The 16,498-nt window shown below is 42.7% G+C and overlaps 1 long non-coding RNA gene across 1 annotated transcript; it reads left to right on the forward strand.

Moving 5' to 3' along the window:
• The first annotated feature begins 1,368 nt into the window (after positions 1-1,368).
• On the forward strand, positions 1,369-10,434 carry LOC139075747 (uncharacterized). Its single transcript, XR_011526502.1, has 3 exons — positions 1,369-1,680; positions 1,920-1,944; positions 6,505-10,434. It is a non-coding gene; the product is annotated as an uncharacterized lncRNA (long non-coding RNA).
• The last annotated feature ends 6,064 nt before the right edge of the window (positions 10,435-16,498 follow it).

Here is a 16,498-nt window from a genome sequence, read left to right on the forward strand (position 1 = left end):
AGCCACTGATTTTAACTTTCTCCCTTTAAATACCTATTCTCTGGCTTAAACAACAAAAAAAATTCCTTTTCTTTATTCTCTCACTCTAAGCTTGCCCTTCATTATTATATTTAGTGGTGTTATTTCGTTTTTATTTTTCTGCCCGTCCGGCTCTGATGTGCCGAGATGGCTCAGCCGCAGCAGCTCGACGCGGGCTAGAAATCTCACATCCCGGAGCAGGGCTCGCAGCTCGCTCGGCTCGGAGCGGGATTTTTTTTCCTCCCTCCAGCTGAAACCTCGCAGAAAACTCCCCCTGCGGTCGACTGGAAAATGAGCTCACCCAAATCTCGGTAGGCAGCCGTGGAGGAGGGCTCGGCCAATCAGGAGGCGCTCCCGTCAAGGCGGCCGCGCATTGGCTGCGGGGAAAATCAATTATCAAATAATCGATCAGCAGGGAGCTTCGATCTGCCGGGAATGCAAACTGCCAGTCCCGATTCCCGCCCTGAAAGTGGCCAAAAGGCTGACTCCCCTAAAGCAGCCGGCCCCTCGCTCCCATCGTCCCCACCCCCATCCCACCAGCAGCGGACCGAATCCTCACCCAAAGAGGGGTGTGGGTAGGGGGAAGGGACTTGAGAAAGGTTAGGGGCCTCCAGTCCACGGAGATTGTTTGGAAAAGGTTAGCCGCTCTAAAATGTCTTGAGGCCAACTCAGTGCGCAAACTAAAACAGAATTTACATCAGTCCGAGAGGTAGGATTCAGGTTTCTAAGTGCGCTTTCGAGTAGCAGGGGACACAGGGCAAGCATCAGAACAGAGACTAGAATCAGATTCCCCCCAGCGCAAGTAGCCTCCCTTAGCGACATCTATTGCTTCTTTTAGTACTTCGCACGAATCAACGCCCAGTTCTCCCTGATAGTGGAGTTTTCATAAAGCTAAGCCTTCCCAGCCTCCCGCACCCACCTCGGCCCCAGCGCCTTGCTGGCCCCATGTGTGGCTAAAGGACTGACGCGTTCACCCAAAGCCTTCGGATGTGCTTTGCGTTGAAAGAGCTCCCCTGTTTAAAAAATTCATATTAGGATCCTTCATCATTTGCATCTCTCTCTCTTTTCCTTTCTCTCCCTCTCCCTCCTCCTCTGCCCCCCTTCCCCAGGATGTAGGATCTCATACTTTTCTTCATCGCAAACATGTGTAGAGTCTTCTGGTACAAACGCCCCGATACATCACGCAGGAGGTTAAGGCAGGCCGGCGTGTCAAAGCCCAGGGAATCAAGGTGAATTACCAGCGCCTTTACGCCACTGCTTGACAACCCCCCCCCCCCCGCCCCCCAACCCCAACGTGAACTTGGAAACAGAACTTCAGGCCAAGATGGAACCTCCCCGTCTCAGGAAGGCAGAGAAACGCTTTTTAATTCCCGGGAAGCTGCGCTGGCTGGGCCCGGCAGCGCAATCCTTTTCCGATTATGGAGAGCATCAAACTGGGCCGGCAGCCTGCGAACCCTTCCCCGAACCCCAGCAGGGTGCGGCCGACACCTGAGCGCCTTCCGACGGCTGCTCGCGGGGGTGTGAGTGCTCTCTCCAGCAGGCCCTCCAGGCATCAGCGCGGCTGGAGGCAGGGGTGGGGGAAGGCAGGAGGGGGGTCAAGCCAAACATCGTCATGGGCACATCTACGTTTACGATCCTTAAATGAACTGCGAGGGAAATTGTGTAAGTATAATTTAACTGAGAGAAATTTACTGCGAAATACATCTCGATGACCCTAGTCTTTTAACAGTCGTAGGGGTTCTGCGGCAGACTTACTAGGTAACCGGCGCGGAGTCACCTCCACTCTGCGGCCACGTTTGCAAATTTGGAAAAGCCCAGTTTTGATATATATTTCTTTGACCACAGAATTTAGTTTGTACTGTTGCTTTCCGGTAAATTTTTCCGTGTTTTTTTTTTTTCAGCAGAGCTGCAAAAAAGAAGGTTCAGGTAAGCGACTCCTTTTCAAACTAAAAACTTCAAAGTGGTAGGAGGACTATTGTGGCTTCAACCACAATGTGTCAGATTACCTTATAAATGTACTGAAATGACCTACACACAAGTTTTTCTTATAGAAAGAGAGAGTTCGAGTTTGTGGGCTTAAAATAAATTCTTAGGAGTTTTGAAAAGTAGCTTCTGTCTTCCTTCCCTCCCCCTTTCCATTTATAACTGTGAACCTAATGCTACTCCTAGGCCTTTGTAAGATTAATTCTGAACAATCAAGGGACTGAAACACTTTTACAATGTAATTACAGTAGTACAAATTGTTTGCCCAAACCTCATTCTGGATAAGGATTTTACAATTAGCAAACAGTTATTACAGTTGGGGCTTGCTGAGAGAAACTGCACAGAGGACGTCTAGAGTTGCAATACAGTAGCCATAAAAAAAAAAACCCACCAAAACTCCTTTAGCAGGGCAGCAATTAATCATCTATTAAAAAGAAAAGGTAAAGGGATGGATAGTTCTAGGTATCTTAGTAAATGACTACAGACATTTATAGCTCTTCTGTGACAGCACCTATCCTTAGCTTATTTCAGAGACTTGCTTTATAAGGCAATAGTACTTTTATTTTGCCAAACCTTGGCCTGGCAAAGGGTTCTGGCACTTGCCCCCAGCTCTTATGGGCCTTCCATATTCAGCTTACCCTTTATATCCCAGAGCATCTTCCCAAAGATAGAGAACCAGGACTTGAAAACGGCAGGCTTGGGCCTAGGTCTCTATTGTTTGGGCCCTTCTGCAAGGAGGCATTTGAAGCAAGTAGTGCCCCTTTAGGCTGTTGGTACAGTCCTCTTGGAGAACTCCCCTCTAATTTTCTGTTCTCCTAGAAAGAATTGTGCCTTTGGAAAGACCTAAAATCTGAATTAGGCTTTTGTCCTCAAAGTTCTCGCTGATGAGTCAGCTCCAAAACCCTCAGAAATTAAAGAGGCACCTCTTAAGGTAAAATGTGTGTGTATTTGCCAGCCCAGAATAAACAAAAGCCTGTTAATCAATCGAGTTTGGCAGCTGTGTTCACAGAATGATAAGGGTTTATCATCTGCCACCTAACTTGAAGATGTCTGTTAAAAGGCTGTGATTGCTCTTTAGGTTGTCCTGTGGTGTGGAGGCTTGGGGTTTGTACTTCAAGAACATTCGGCCTCTGCATCTCGCCCCCACATTAACATTTGCATTTCAAAAAAACAGAAATAAGAGGAGGGAAAGACAGTTTAAAGAAAATAGATTTAAAATCTACTAGCGATAATAGAGGAATGCTGGAGATAAGAGACTAGATGTGATATGAGAAAGGCACCAAGAAGTCAAAGCTAATGAACGGCTGTGAGAAAAGTGAAATAAACTATTTAGAGGTCTATAAAAGGGAGAAACCCAGTTAGGTGATATGAAAGGGGGTTAACCAAGGGGATTAGGGAAGACGTTAAGCAAGTGCCCCCGAAGCAATCCTGGCTATAAGAACTGGGAGATTTGTTTACTGCATTCTGCTTCAGAAAACAAAGAATGTCTGGGTCCAGTTCAGAAGTCAATGAGAGGTCAGCCTAGGCTCTCCAATCTTCTCAGGGAAAATACCTAAGTCACTATATTCTGACTGGATAATGCAAAAGTTAAGGAAAAAATTTGGGAAGGGGGGAGGAGAGGCTGTTTTCCTTACTACCTCTCTATTTCAAATCATTAAAATGCTTTGGTCTCTAGAGGGGGAAAAATTACACTGGTTAACATAATTACTAGCTCTGACATTTTCAGAAGTTATAGAGGTCTTTTATTAATTAAATGGAGGGCTTAATAAAATATTCCTAATAAAATTTATGGTTGTCTTAAAACTTTCTAAACAGTGCTATAAATTCTTAATAAAATTAACTGGGAAATGAGTTATTAGCCCACACTTTACCGTCCCCCCACTTCTACAGAAGGAACGTCTTGCAGAATGAAAAGGGAAATAGAGGCCTTTTAGTAAAATATAAATATTAGCCAAAGTCACACATTGCTTTAGAGGAGGCAAAGTTTTGACTAAGTTATTTCTAATGGCTTCATCCTTCAATATTCCCCAAAAGCTACTCATAAAACTTCTAGAAAAATTTTCCCCTTCTCTACTACATAATATATATGCATGTGTATATGGAAGCCCATTTGAAATACAATGCTCAATTTTCTAGTCTGAGTTATGTGTTAAGACTAATAAAAAGCATAAATGTATCATGCAAAATTCCAATATAAAATTTTGAAGGTTCTGGTTGTAAATATTTTCTTTATCAACTAGAAGATAATTAAAAATGAAATGCCTTGTAACTTTTCTCAATTTAATTTCTTTAAAGGTAATTTTAAAATAAATTCCTCAATAACATTTCCCTCTGGACTCCTCATTGACAACAGTTGGTGCATTATCTGAAGCAGCGTTTTGTTGAGCAGATATCCAAAAGTTTTCATATCATTACATTTCAAAACCTTGGCGGGTTATCTTAAGTTTTGAGATGCTTCTCCGCTTCACAGATACAACACTGGCTGGCTGGCTGGCTCTTTAAAATGAACAGCACACTCAAACACACTCCAAACCAAACACAACAGCCCTGGTGGATGGTTCAGCATTTGAAGCCTTGATCTTTTGTGCCGTCTACTGGACAATGGAAAAACTACAGCCTCCGTGACTTCAGAAACTTCTCTTGTCCAGTGTTTGTGGGGGAGGGGGTGTGATTTGGTGCTGGTAAGTAATAGGAGAGCACCTCGAGACCCAACTTAGACTCAGAGGACAGGTCTTGTGGTCTAATCATGTTTTCAAATCCAAGTTTAGGATATTATATTAAGTGTAGGCACACCTCAACCACTTGACTAAGGCACAAGGCTGAAACCTACATTTAATACAGCTGTATATATGTGTGTGTGTGCACAAAGCCAGCTTGGAAAAAGACAGAAAGAAAAGATGGTGGGACAAGCTCAGCATCTCTAAGAAAAACATTAGTTGCTTGGCTCTGAGAGTGAAATGCTTGACAGTCAAATGTATCTACTGCCTAGATAACTCAGAATGTACAAATTAATCCTTGGAATTTGGAACGTGATGTCGTTCAGTAATCAAGAAAAGTACTTCTAATGGGGGGGGATGAAATTGGTAATTAGAAGAATTTTAGTGCAGTTCTTTTTGGCAATCTTCGATGAAAACTTGAAACTTCAGTGTTTTCACTTGGAGACCACATGTGGGAGAAGGTGTGGGTGAAATTCACAGTCAGATGCCTCTATGTAGAGAAGGCTGTTTGATGTTCTCTTAAACATTTAAAAAATATTGTATACATTTTGGTTATGATTTAAAAAATATTTATGGCGCTCTAGCATATGGAAACTTTGTACCAAAAAAAATCATGAAGCCAACTTTGACCTCTGTTTGATATTGATATAGTTTCTGAATAATCACGATTGCCATAGAGAGGCGATTCTGGGATTTAAGAAACAAATAAACAAAGCCCAACACCAATAAAATATGGAAAAGTCAAGCTGATCTTGGTGGAAGAGACATAGACTTCCATACAAGGCTCTTAAAACTGTTCATCTGCTTTTCTGAAGTTAAAATTCCTTATTGCATTTTAATAAAACCTAGTTATTAGGGTGCCTTTTAATAAAAACCTAAGAGTGAGAAGGAGACAGCTTTAGGGCATTTTATTGATGCATAAATATATTTCAATGATCTACTTCAAATACGTATTTTTGATGTGGCACTATGTCAGAAAGACTTTCAAATATTGTATTAAATATAGAAATATCAGAGAACCTGGACGGACATTGACTACTCACGGCAGTCAGAGATTGCTTGCATTGCAGTGTAAAAGAACAGGATGGTTTCAATTGTGCTGGAGAGCTGTTGCTGCTGATGGTGGTGGTGGTGGTGGGTGTCTTTTCAACTTTAGCATAATCAATTGAACTGTGAAAGGCTATTTTATGAGATGCTGTTTGGGTCCATTGCTCCAGATTAAAACAACAGCAACAACAATCATGACCCTACCAACAATAGCTGGAAAACGTAGAAAATTCTTACAGGAACCAATCCCAAGTACTCACAGGTTTGATAGATTCTAAACTAATAGCGGAAGTACCGAGTGCTGGAAGAGGTCTCGGAAGGCGCTCTGCCAAATGCAAACATTTACTTTTGAAGCAACAGGATGAGGCAGACCGGTCATGATTAGCATCCCTGTTCAACTGGATAAAGGGGCATATTTTGTGAAAACCTTCAGGCAAAAATCGTCCTGATTATTCAAAAATAAATATTTTAACATTTCATTGAGTTATCTAATGAATAAGAAAAGCATCGAAGGCTTCCTGCAGCTCAGAAAGAATTCTAGTAGCGTGAACAACACAGAGAAGGGAAGAAGCAGCTGAAGGACGCCTGCTGAGTTGTTACTCACTTGTGAATATCTGAAAACGTACACTTCCGTGCCCTCATTTAAAAATGAAAAACAAATATCATCTTTTCTTGTCTTTTTAAAAAAGTTAACGTCCGACTATGGTGATGCTTGCTAACAATAATAATTTTCTTCCAGGAGATTTATGCGAGAAACGGCCAATTTGGAAACTTATAACTAAAGGGAAAAGTCGAATTATAAGCCGCGAAGACAGCGGTTGGCAGCCGAGCCCACAGCCGAGGCGCCCCTGCTTCTGAGCTCATCGGGGAGAACTTCATTTACTGGCAGATCCGCGGCCACTTCCGGGACTCCTTATCTAGCGAAGGCTTTCACCGCAGAGCCCTCAGCAGGGCTGTCCTGTCGCCTGTGGGTGCCGAGGTGCCAGGTGCCCGCGGCGCCCTGCAGCGCAGCCTTGTCCCCGCGCGCCATGCCGCCCGGGGCCCTGGGCCTGTCTGCACCCCCGGGGGCGCGGACTCATCGGGCCGGGCGGGGATCCCGGCAAGACACGCTTCTTGGCGGTGGGGGCCGCGCACTCTTCCCCCTGCCTCGGCGCAGGGGCGGCAATGCGGGGGGGTGGGGAGTGAGGAGTGGGGTGGGGGGAACGTGTTCCCGGCGACCCTGAACCTTCTGGAAAGAGCACAGGGTGAAAAGGTCCCCTCTCCTGCCAGTGTCCCTCTTCCCCGCCTGCTTTGACCGCCATCCCAGCTTCCCTTTGGGGTTCGTCTCGCCCTCTGCAGAGGGAGGGGTCAGGCGCGGGCGGCAGCCCAGGAGCAGGAGCGCGAGGACCAGCGGACCCCGCGCGGCGACTCGGGGGCACCGGCTTTTGTCTTTCGTTTCTTGGGGCTGAGCACCCGAGGGCGCCTTTCTCCCCTTCTTGGACTCGGGGAATCCGGCTCACCCCGCCCTTGCCTCTTAGCCTCATTCTGGAAGCTTCTCGCTTCGGTTCCTGGACGGTTCTTCCCCAGGGCGCGCCATGAGCCCTGGGGTGCTGCCCATCTCCCCCCTTCTCCTCCGAGGCAAAGGGTGCTCTGCGAGTCTGTTTGGGACGCGGGAGCCTTTGGGGACCCCGGGCGTCGAGTGCCCCCTGCGGCCGCGGCGGGCCCCCTCGCCGGGCTGGAACAAGCGCGCGTTTGTGGCCGAGGTTATTATTTCAGGTGCGCGAATGGGATTAGCGGCCGCGGGAGGACGGCGGGGCTGGATGCGGGTCCTCCTCCCCGTTCCCGACGCCGCCGGGTGGAAGGGAGGCACCGCGGCGCCCGCGGAGTCTCATCGCGCCGCCCGCTCCGTGCGCCCCGCGCCGGCGCTGCCGGCTCGGAGGGAGAGGAGCAGAGGAGCGCAGGGGCGGGGGCGGGATGCGGGAGAGGAGGGGAAAGACGCAGAGTGACAGTGACAGGAAAGGAGAGAGGGAGAAGGGGATGAAGAGCGGCAGAAACAGAGACACAGTCAGGGAAACCGACAGAGATGGAATCTGATCAGTCTGGTCCGCCACCAGGACATGGTAAAACGGCCTCGCCGGGGAAGGAGAAACGTACCCTTTATGGCCATGTGCTGCTTTCTGCGTCCGAGGGAGCCTCATCATAGACGTTTGCATAATTGCATATTGACTTTCCTAAACAGTTCCGCAGAACTATTTGTGCTTCTACTTGTTCAATGGCAAACAATTCCCTTGGGAAAAAGAAAAAGAAAAAAAGTGTGTGAGTGAGTACGTGTGTTATGTGTGTTGGGTGGGACATAAGGACAGAGGCAAACACTACCACTCTCTTTGAAAATGTCCCTTAGGGCATCCCAGCAATGACCATCCTGCGAGTCACCATCACAAATAGGGTGAGGTGATGGCTGTGCCTTGGGCCCACTTTTCACAGCCCCTTCCCCACCACGGAGAACCAGAGAATATTAGGGCTGATAAGTCAAGGCATTTAGTTCCATTTGCGTATTTCACAGATGAGCAAGCTGAGAACCAGAGAGGTTAAGTGACTTATTCAATTTCTTCTCTCTCTTTTCTGCTTGTCTCGAAGTTCTCTTTTTAAATGTCCGTCCCCCCCCCATTCTTTGGGGGAAAAAAAACCCACATCACAACCCCAGAAGAAGCCTTTCCTATTCCATGGCTCCTGTCAGCAGCAGTTGTGTGTGACACTGATGGTGGTGTGTGAGTATGGGGGACTGGGTGGTGGACCCCCTCTTCCCCTGCTCCAACACTGGCTCCTTCACTGAGCCCCTAAAGGGGGAGAGCAGAAGAAGGGAGCAGGCTAACCTGCGGAAGACCCCACAACAGAGCAGAGAGAAAGGAGCAAGGAGAGCTTGTATTTGCTGGTGATGGTGCTGGGGTCTCCCAGGCTTTGCTTTTCTCCAACCACACCCCACCTTTTCAAACAAGCAAACAACTCAGGCCTTTTGCCTTGAGTGACCCTAAGCAGAAAACTGCCCCAAGTCACCCCAGGGCAGGAGTGGGGACATTCAAGGCCTTATTTACCCCAGGATTAAAATAACATCCCCTCTAACCCTGTCCTTCCTCAGCGGCTTCCTTTTAAGGATGTGAGAAGGAGCTTCTTAGAGTCTAAACAGACATAATAACTCATTGAGATGTTTAGGATTCAAGTTTACAAAAACAGCATTTTATCCCTGCTTCCCTGAACCCCACTGCAACCAGGACCCCAGCTACCAAACCCTTTACAAAGATGTCCTGTATCTCTTATGGGCAGAATATATTTTTGAGGAGCCACTTCTAATTCTGAAATACTTTTACCTTCATATTTTGCTCCTAAAGCAAATCAGTTATTTATTGCCCTCCTTGCCCCATTCCCTGATTATTTTTAGCCTTTCATTCTAAATTTTTTGTTACCTTGAATTTTGTCTTGATTAGGGTGTTTGGTGCAGAAAACTTGCTTGTAGGTTTGTTATCTGCAGTCATCCACATTTATTTTATTTTGTGAGTAGTCTGTGAAGTTCGCTATATATGTGTTTTTATTGAGGTAACGCTGGTTTGTAACATTATATAAATTTCAGGCATATATCATTGTATTTCGACTTCTGTATAGACTATACCATGTTCACCACCAAAAGACTAGTTTCCATCCATCACCGTACACATGTACCCCTCTACCCCTTTGCTGTGGTTTTTTACTTATTGAATATTAACAAAAAAAGTAGCCTAACACTCTTTGAGATTTAAACCTTAGTAATGTCGCTGTTCTAGCCTAGCTTTTGTAATAAGCCTATTGCGTTTTCTTAGATACTTGTTGATTCACGTATCTTTTAGTTAAAAATCTTTTGAGAAACCCAGACCTTTGCAGTATCCTGCACTGTAAGCTATTTTATTTGTGATCCTAGGCTGAAACCGAAGAATGATTTTGGAAATTGGTTCTGTTAGAAAAAGCTCTTCGCACATACAAATGTTCCCAGCCAAGCTTCTTGGTAGTGGCAGGGAGGGAAAGTGGCAGAGTTGAGAGTCAGAATACTCAGGTTCAAATTTTGACTCGGCCACTAGTAATGTTGCTGTTCTAGCCTAACTTTTGTAATAAGCCTATTGCGTTTTCTTAGATACTTGTTGACTCACATATCTTTTAGTTAAAAATCTTTTGAGAAACCCAGACCTTTGCGTTGACTGCATTTGAAGAAGTTAATCACCTGCAAAATGAATTGGTTATATTCTTGTGTTCTCTAAGTGTACATGTGATTCTTCTATTTAGTGATTCTGATTATAGAATTAGACACATAGAAAATGCGTAGCTTCATAATGAACAAAACAGTGTAGTGTTAGCATATTGCAGGAATACCTATTTCACAGCAACTTTTAAAGAGGTCAATATTTTGGAGTTGGATTGGAGAAGGTTATCTTAAAGCCATGATTCCCTGCCTTGACTTCAGCTGTTTACATACAACCATCGGGTTTTTGCCCTATTTTAATGCCCTCTGGATTACTATTTGTGTTTTTTTTTTTTAAAAAAAAGATAGTCTCATCCATAATAAGACACATAAATGTATTTTAAAATGAAACTTTATATCATAGGATTTCTTTTGTATTTTTTTGTAATGCAGAGTACAATAAATACAATAATAAATTTGAAACAACTTCCTTGCCTATATGCTCTTAAATCAGCGTTACCTCAATTTGCAAAGGAATGACGTAAGGACATCTTAAATCTGTTCAATCTGCCACGCTCTAAACAGGCTCTGCTTTATGCATCAGTATGACCAAGGGCTGAGCAACGAGTATCCCACAATGAATACAGAAAGAAGAGGCATATGGAAGAGAAAGAAGTGAACACTAATAATTAGGGGAAAATGAATGTTAATTTTAGGAAAAAATCCACACTGATGTTTTACAATTAGGCTTTGGTATTTAAAGCGAGATTGTACCTTGTAAACCTGTCGCTGCAAACTTGTTCCTATTGGGGAACTATATGAAGCCTCCATTTTACAAGACAGCATTTGAAATATAATCACCACAATTTTAGACGTTTGTAAGACCCAAATTTATGGTAATAATAAGCAATTTTTGGAAAATATACCAGATTCTATAAAAATAATTATTTCCCATAAAACCTTCAAAACAGTGAAATCTGAAACGCCTCTGCTTTATATTCCAGTGAAAGAAAACATAAATGCTTCTACTTTGGACTTTTTTTTTTCGATTTATTCGCTCTCAACTCCCACCTTGTTTGAGATTCTCCCCACTGGGAAATCAAGCGTCAGAAGAATTCCTTGAGAACTTCAGGCACTGTCACCTCCAGGTATTACTCCCTAAGTTTGAAAATGGCAACTTAGGTCTTTGTTGAAAGATACACCTGAAAGGACTAAAGTAAACAGAGAGATGTCAAAAGCATAGGATTATTTTTTGTTACCATTGGATTTTGTCTGGATATTCTTTAGTGTGGTTTAGAGGTTAAAACACTCAAGCCTCTCTCCACTGGCCAGGCAACCTTCTGGAGGCACTTTCCCCAGCTCCCTGATTTCACATTTGTCTTTTCTTACTAGCATTGCGTACTGAATTTGTAGGGCAAGAGGTAATTCATACACAGACTTTCTTTCTTTATTCCTAATAGTGGTTACATACCTCAGCAAACCAAGCCCCCTTAGCTGGAAGCTTTTGTTCTCCTTTGCTTTTTCTTAAACATGGAATTAAGTTAAAATATAATTTATTGAAACAACATAAACACCTGACCATCTTAAAAACCAAGGCAAATTAAAACCAAAGAGCATTGCTTAGCACGACCAGAATGCTTAAGAACTTAAAAACCACAAAGTTGAAAATGGATAGTTACGGCTCTTTTAATAACTGTCACTTTACTGTGATTCTAAATCGGTGTCTCAGCACGAGGAGGAGTGTGGTTGAGTTTCAAATGCTCTGGAAACCTTTGAAGGTCAGACTCAGCCATGTTTCAGTTCCCAGCTGGACTGCGCTCCCAGCAATCCTTGGCTCCATGGACCCACCGCGCCCTGACCTGACAGGAACCAATGCTCACAGTCAATTCGTTCCCTGACTTGGGATTCTGTACCTGGCAGTTTTCGTTCATTCTGTTCGAGCATTCAATTCTCCTTAGTTTTGTACGTTTGCATGTCTATGGTAGCTGGCCAGCACCCTTTTTTATCCTAAGCTAATTTAGACGGAAAAGTATCCCACATTTCTGGATGCTCTTACCTGTTAAGTGCTTGGGGCTTATTTGTTCAAGGCACTCCACCCATGAGCCTCCTCAGTGGTTTTATCTTTTTACCCCAGGATGGAATCCTTTGAATTGGCTTCAAAATTCTCTTCTTTTTATTTGCTTTTTCCTTTCCTGTGAGTCTGTGATTTTGTTCTGCTGACACAGTTGGTTAACCCCGTACTGGGGAACTGATTAAAAACACTTTCTAAAAATGTCTATTCCTGTCGTTGGTATCAATCAGCATTTTTTGGTGGCCTGTTGCTTTCTTTTGGTTTGTTTATCAAAATCTTCCCACTCCAATCATTCTAAGTGGGCATAGCTATAAAGCGACATACTCAGTTCTTTTCAAGATGTGCTGTCTCTAATGTACCTGCTCGATTAGAAGGATGCCAGAGAACAGTAAGTGGTCTTAGAGATCCTCTCAAACCGTCTATGTGCCAGAACAAATGTGAGCAAGAATCAGCTTGGTTCCCATCCCTGTGCTTAGGGGACCATTCAATTGCACAACCGATTCCCCTCTTGAGGAATACTTTCTTGAACAATCTGAATAGTTGTCGTAGATGTGCTAGGGAAGCTTCTCAGGGTCATTTACACACTTTGTACACTCCAGTTAACCCAGATACCAAGGCCGTTCCCACCATGCTACTCCTGTTCTCTGGGAAACTTTTAAGAAGACGTGAGGTCCAAAACCAGTTTCAGAGTTTTCCTGTGTTTCTCATTGTCACTGACATTTTTTGGGTAGTGATAAAAAGGCAAGTCTGTTGCAAATTTCATAAATCAGTCTTTTCTCTCTGTTCTGCTGTCAGGTTGCCCTTCTCACTAATGTCACCATATGTCACTGCTTGTCCCAGCCAATCTCAGGTTGACTGGAAGTGTTTGACTGACTTTTGGGTTCTGTTGCCTGTAATTGGTAAGACTGCCAACTTTTTGGTTTTACACTCTTCTGTTTAGAACATGTTATTCAGGTGAAGTTAATTATTTATCCTAAAGAAGTCTTTGATATTCAGGGATAAAATTGAGAATTTAGTTTTCATCCCTAGTTTAATAAAATATTTCACAGTTTGCAAAGCATGCCCCACCCCTTGGCCTAATGTCTCACTTTACTCCCCCAAACCTGTGAGAATGTATTATTATCATTTCCATATCACAGATAAAGTTTAAAGGCACACAACTATTTAGGATCAAAGACCGTGTGCCAAGTTGTGGCATCAATCTGGAAAAACATCTCTGTACTACATCATTTTATTATGCTAAACATTTGGGGAGGAGGGCATGAGAAAAAATGAGAATATTTTTCCTTTTGCTTAAATTTTTTAGTTCTTTTCCCTTTGTCTGCTATTATCTACTCTAAGATTGGAAATATTTAAACTCCTGGAACACATCCCCAGAAAGTTTCACTGTTTCCAGTGTGCAGACATTTTGAACCGATTAATCATGTTCGATGGGAAATATTTGCTTCTCTGTGTGTTAAAGTTACTTTTTGTGATGCAAATAACATCTATTTTTGAAAGATCACACTCAAAATCATATAGAGAACAAGGTTATTGTATAGATTTATTATAGTTCATTCTACAAATACAGTATTTGTTTTGTTCTTATAGGTGATTTTTTTTACATAAAAATCTATAATATAGACATAAATCAGTTTATGACATATTATGGCATGGTTTTCAAGGAGACAGCAATTCAAACTTTCCATTTAAAGAAGGAGAAGAAAACTGCTTTCAGGAAATATTAGTTAACCCGCAGGAGTCCTTTTCAGAGCACAGTTACCATGGGATTGAGAAGTATTTGCTAATTATAACAGTGCACTAATTATCTGCTTTTACATCTCATCTTTCTGTCTTTCTGTCTAAATTCACTTCTAATTATATGGTACCCTTTTTGCATATGACATATCTAAAAGTATTGCTTTTATCAGCTAGGAATTCTTTTACTTGGAAATATTAAAGACATAGTTTCACTTCCAAAATATTTTCTCCTACAATGTAGTGAAATCTTTTGATTGTGGGTTGAATAATCTGTCATGTGGGGGGGGGGGCGACCATGATTTAAATATTAGATATTTTGTATCTTCCGAAAGAGAATAGCAAGAATGATCAGCCTTGTCATGGTTTCTATTTTTTAAATGCAGTTAAGCTGACGTAGGCACATTACCCACTCTTCATCATCACCATCATTGTCATCATATTCTTATTACTTTTCAGAATTGCAAAAATTGTCATTGATGGAAAGGTATTTTAAACATCGTGTAATAAAGGAAATGTCGCTGGATCATCAGAACTGATTGCCGTGCGATTAATTGGTCATCTGAATTGTACACATAGGCTTAAAACAAAAGCAACGACAGCAAATGTGATTTCAGTTCGTATATTTTGATTCCCCTGGGCTTGTTGGGCAAATAGAAGCAGGAATTCAGTTTCTGTGTAAAGAGAGCGAGCCTCTCTCATTTCCTCAAAGCAGGAATTTTCACCGGGGTGGGGGCACTTATAGAATTGGGGGTCTAGGTCTTTAGGAAGCCTCAGGCTTTCCTCTCAAACCCAGGCTCATGTGACAGCTGCTGGTCTGACTCATTCATGGGTATACACTTTCTCTAAGTCCTCATCACGCTTTATTGATTAGGAACTTTAATGCACACATATTCATTTTAATGTTTATTTGTTTTTAAAGAAAGCTTAGAGAATAATTTATAAGCTTTTAAAGAAACATCTGATAGAGTACTTGAAGCTTCTGCAAATACAAACAAAATCTGCTTTGCAGTATTTCAGACACATACAGGTATGTGGATTAAGCAGTTTTAGATCTTGGCTGGAGGAGGAGGTAGAGAGAGGTGGGGGACTGGTGGGAGCACCAGAGGGAACATTTATTGAGGCCTCCTCTATGCCAGACACTGGGATACACTCCCTTAGGTGCATTATTTCATGTTGGTAGCATCCAAGTCTACTAAGTGTTGTTATACTAATCGAATTAGAAATTTAGATTTTAATATATCTTTTCTGTTGATTGGCACTGAGCTGAAAACTTGGATCTTCTGCCGTCAATTTCACTTTTTATGCCTGGCCACAGAATCATTGAGGGAGGTCCGTTCAACTCAAGATGCTCAATTGCCTGGCAAACTAAGGATGCAGTCAGGGCCTTAAGAGCCATGTGGGAGCCTTCTCTGCAACGAGAGACATTTCAACAATGGTAAAGCTTTTCGTTATTTGGGCAGAGATCCCCGTCCCTCCTTCCCATCCCCTTGGGCCTGAGGCCTCTCATCTGGAAATCAAGAGGACTGGACTCTATTTTTGATATTTCTCCCAGACCCAGTGATTTGTGGATTTCATATTTGATTCTGCTGATGTCAAATGTTTACAGTTAAAAAGAGGAGGGCAAACTAATTATAAACAGAACTTTCCCAGCTAAAATCTCAGGGGTTCAAGAGAAATGATTTAAGTAGTTTCTGACTCTGACAATCAGAAATGTATTCCTTTGTGGCAATTATAAGATACGCTGAGAAACAAAAATCTTTTTTTCTTTTACCGTTTTAGTTATAATATGTTATGGAAGTGAAAAACTTCCAAAAGGATAGAACAGTAGTCCTAATATCAAGCCACTGTAGATCGGGATTATTTCTTGACTGCTTGCTGTGTGCTTTAGAACAGGAAACCATCCCTCTCTGAGTTCAGTAAAATAATGTTAATACCGTCTCCTTCAAAATGGTGTTCTGATGTTTAATCAATGTTCATAAATCTCTTCAAGATCCTTGCATAATAATTGTGACATAAAGTACAAAGCATTATTCCTGGAATGGGGTAATTTTATCCAATTAATTCTCCTCTGAGCCATCACCTGGTTAGGAAACATTGTTATTACTTCACAAATTACTTTGTACTTAGGTTTGCTCATGTTTCCTAACCATGAGCAAAAGTCCCATCAGAAGGTTTAGAATATTTAATACTTGCAACCTTGACTTTGATGGGACATTACAGTGAAGAGCAATATGCTCTAGTGCTGTACTGAGAACAGGGCAGAAGGATCTAAATCTTTCGGAGGAAGCATCTTATGCAACGCCATTAACCATTCTTGGAGCAGCTATATAATTAATAACTGGACACAGCATGTCATTAATTTGAAGGGGATCATAGGAGACTTTGAGTTTTAAGCTAGGACTCAGATGGTCTATGGGATTTGTTCAGTTTCTAGAGACTGGAGTCTCATGATCAATTGGTGTTTGCACTTTTTTTTGCTGAAGAAGATTCACTCTGTACTAACATCTATTGTCAATCTTCCTCTTTTTTTTTTTTTTTTTTGCTTAAGGAAGATTAGCCCTGAGCTAACATCCATGCCAATCTTCCTCTCCTTTGTATGTGGGATGCCACCACAGTATGTCTGGTGAGCGATGTATGTCTGTGCCTGGGATCAGAGCTGCGTGGGAACCAGGTCACTGAAGTGAAACATGTGGAACTTTAACCACTTGGCCATGGGGCCGGCTCCTTGGCAGCTGCTTT

Source organism: Equus przewalskii, chromosome 14 (genome assembly GCF_037783145.1).
Source record: "Equus przewalskii isolate Varuska chromosome 14, EquPr2, whole genome shotgun sequence".
Lineage (NCBI taxonomy): Eukaryota > Metazoa > Chordata > Mammalia > Perissodactyla > Equidae > Equus > Equus przewalskii.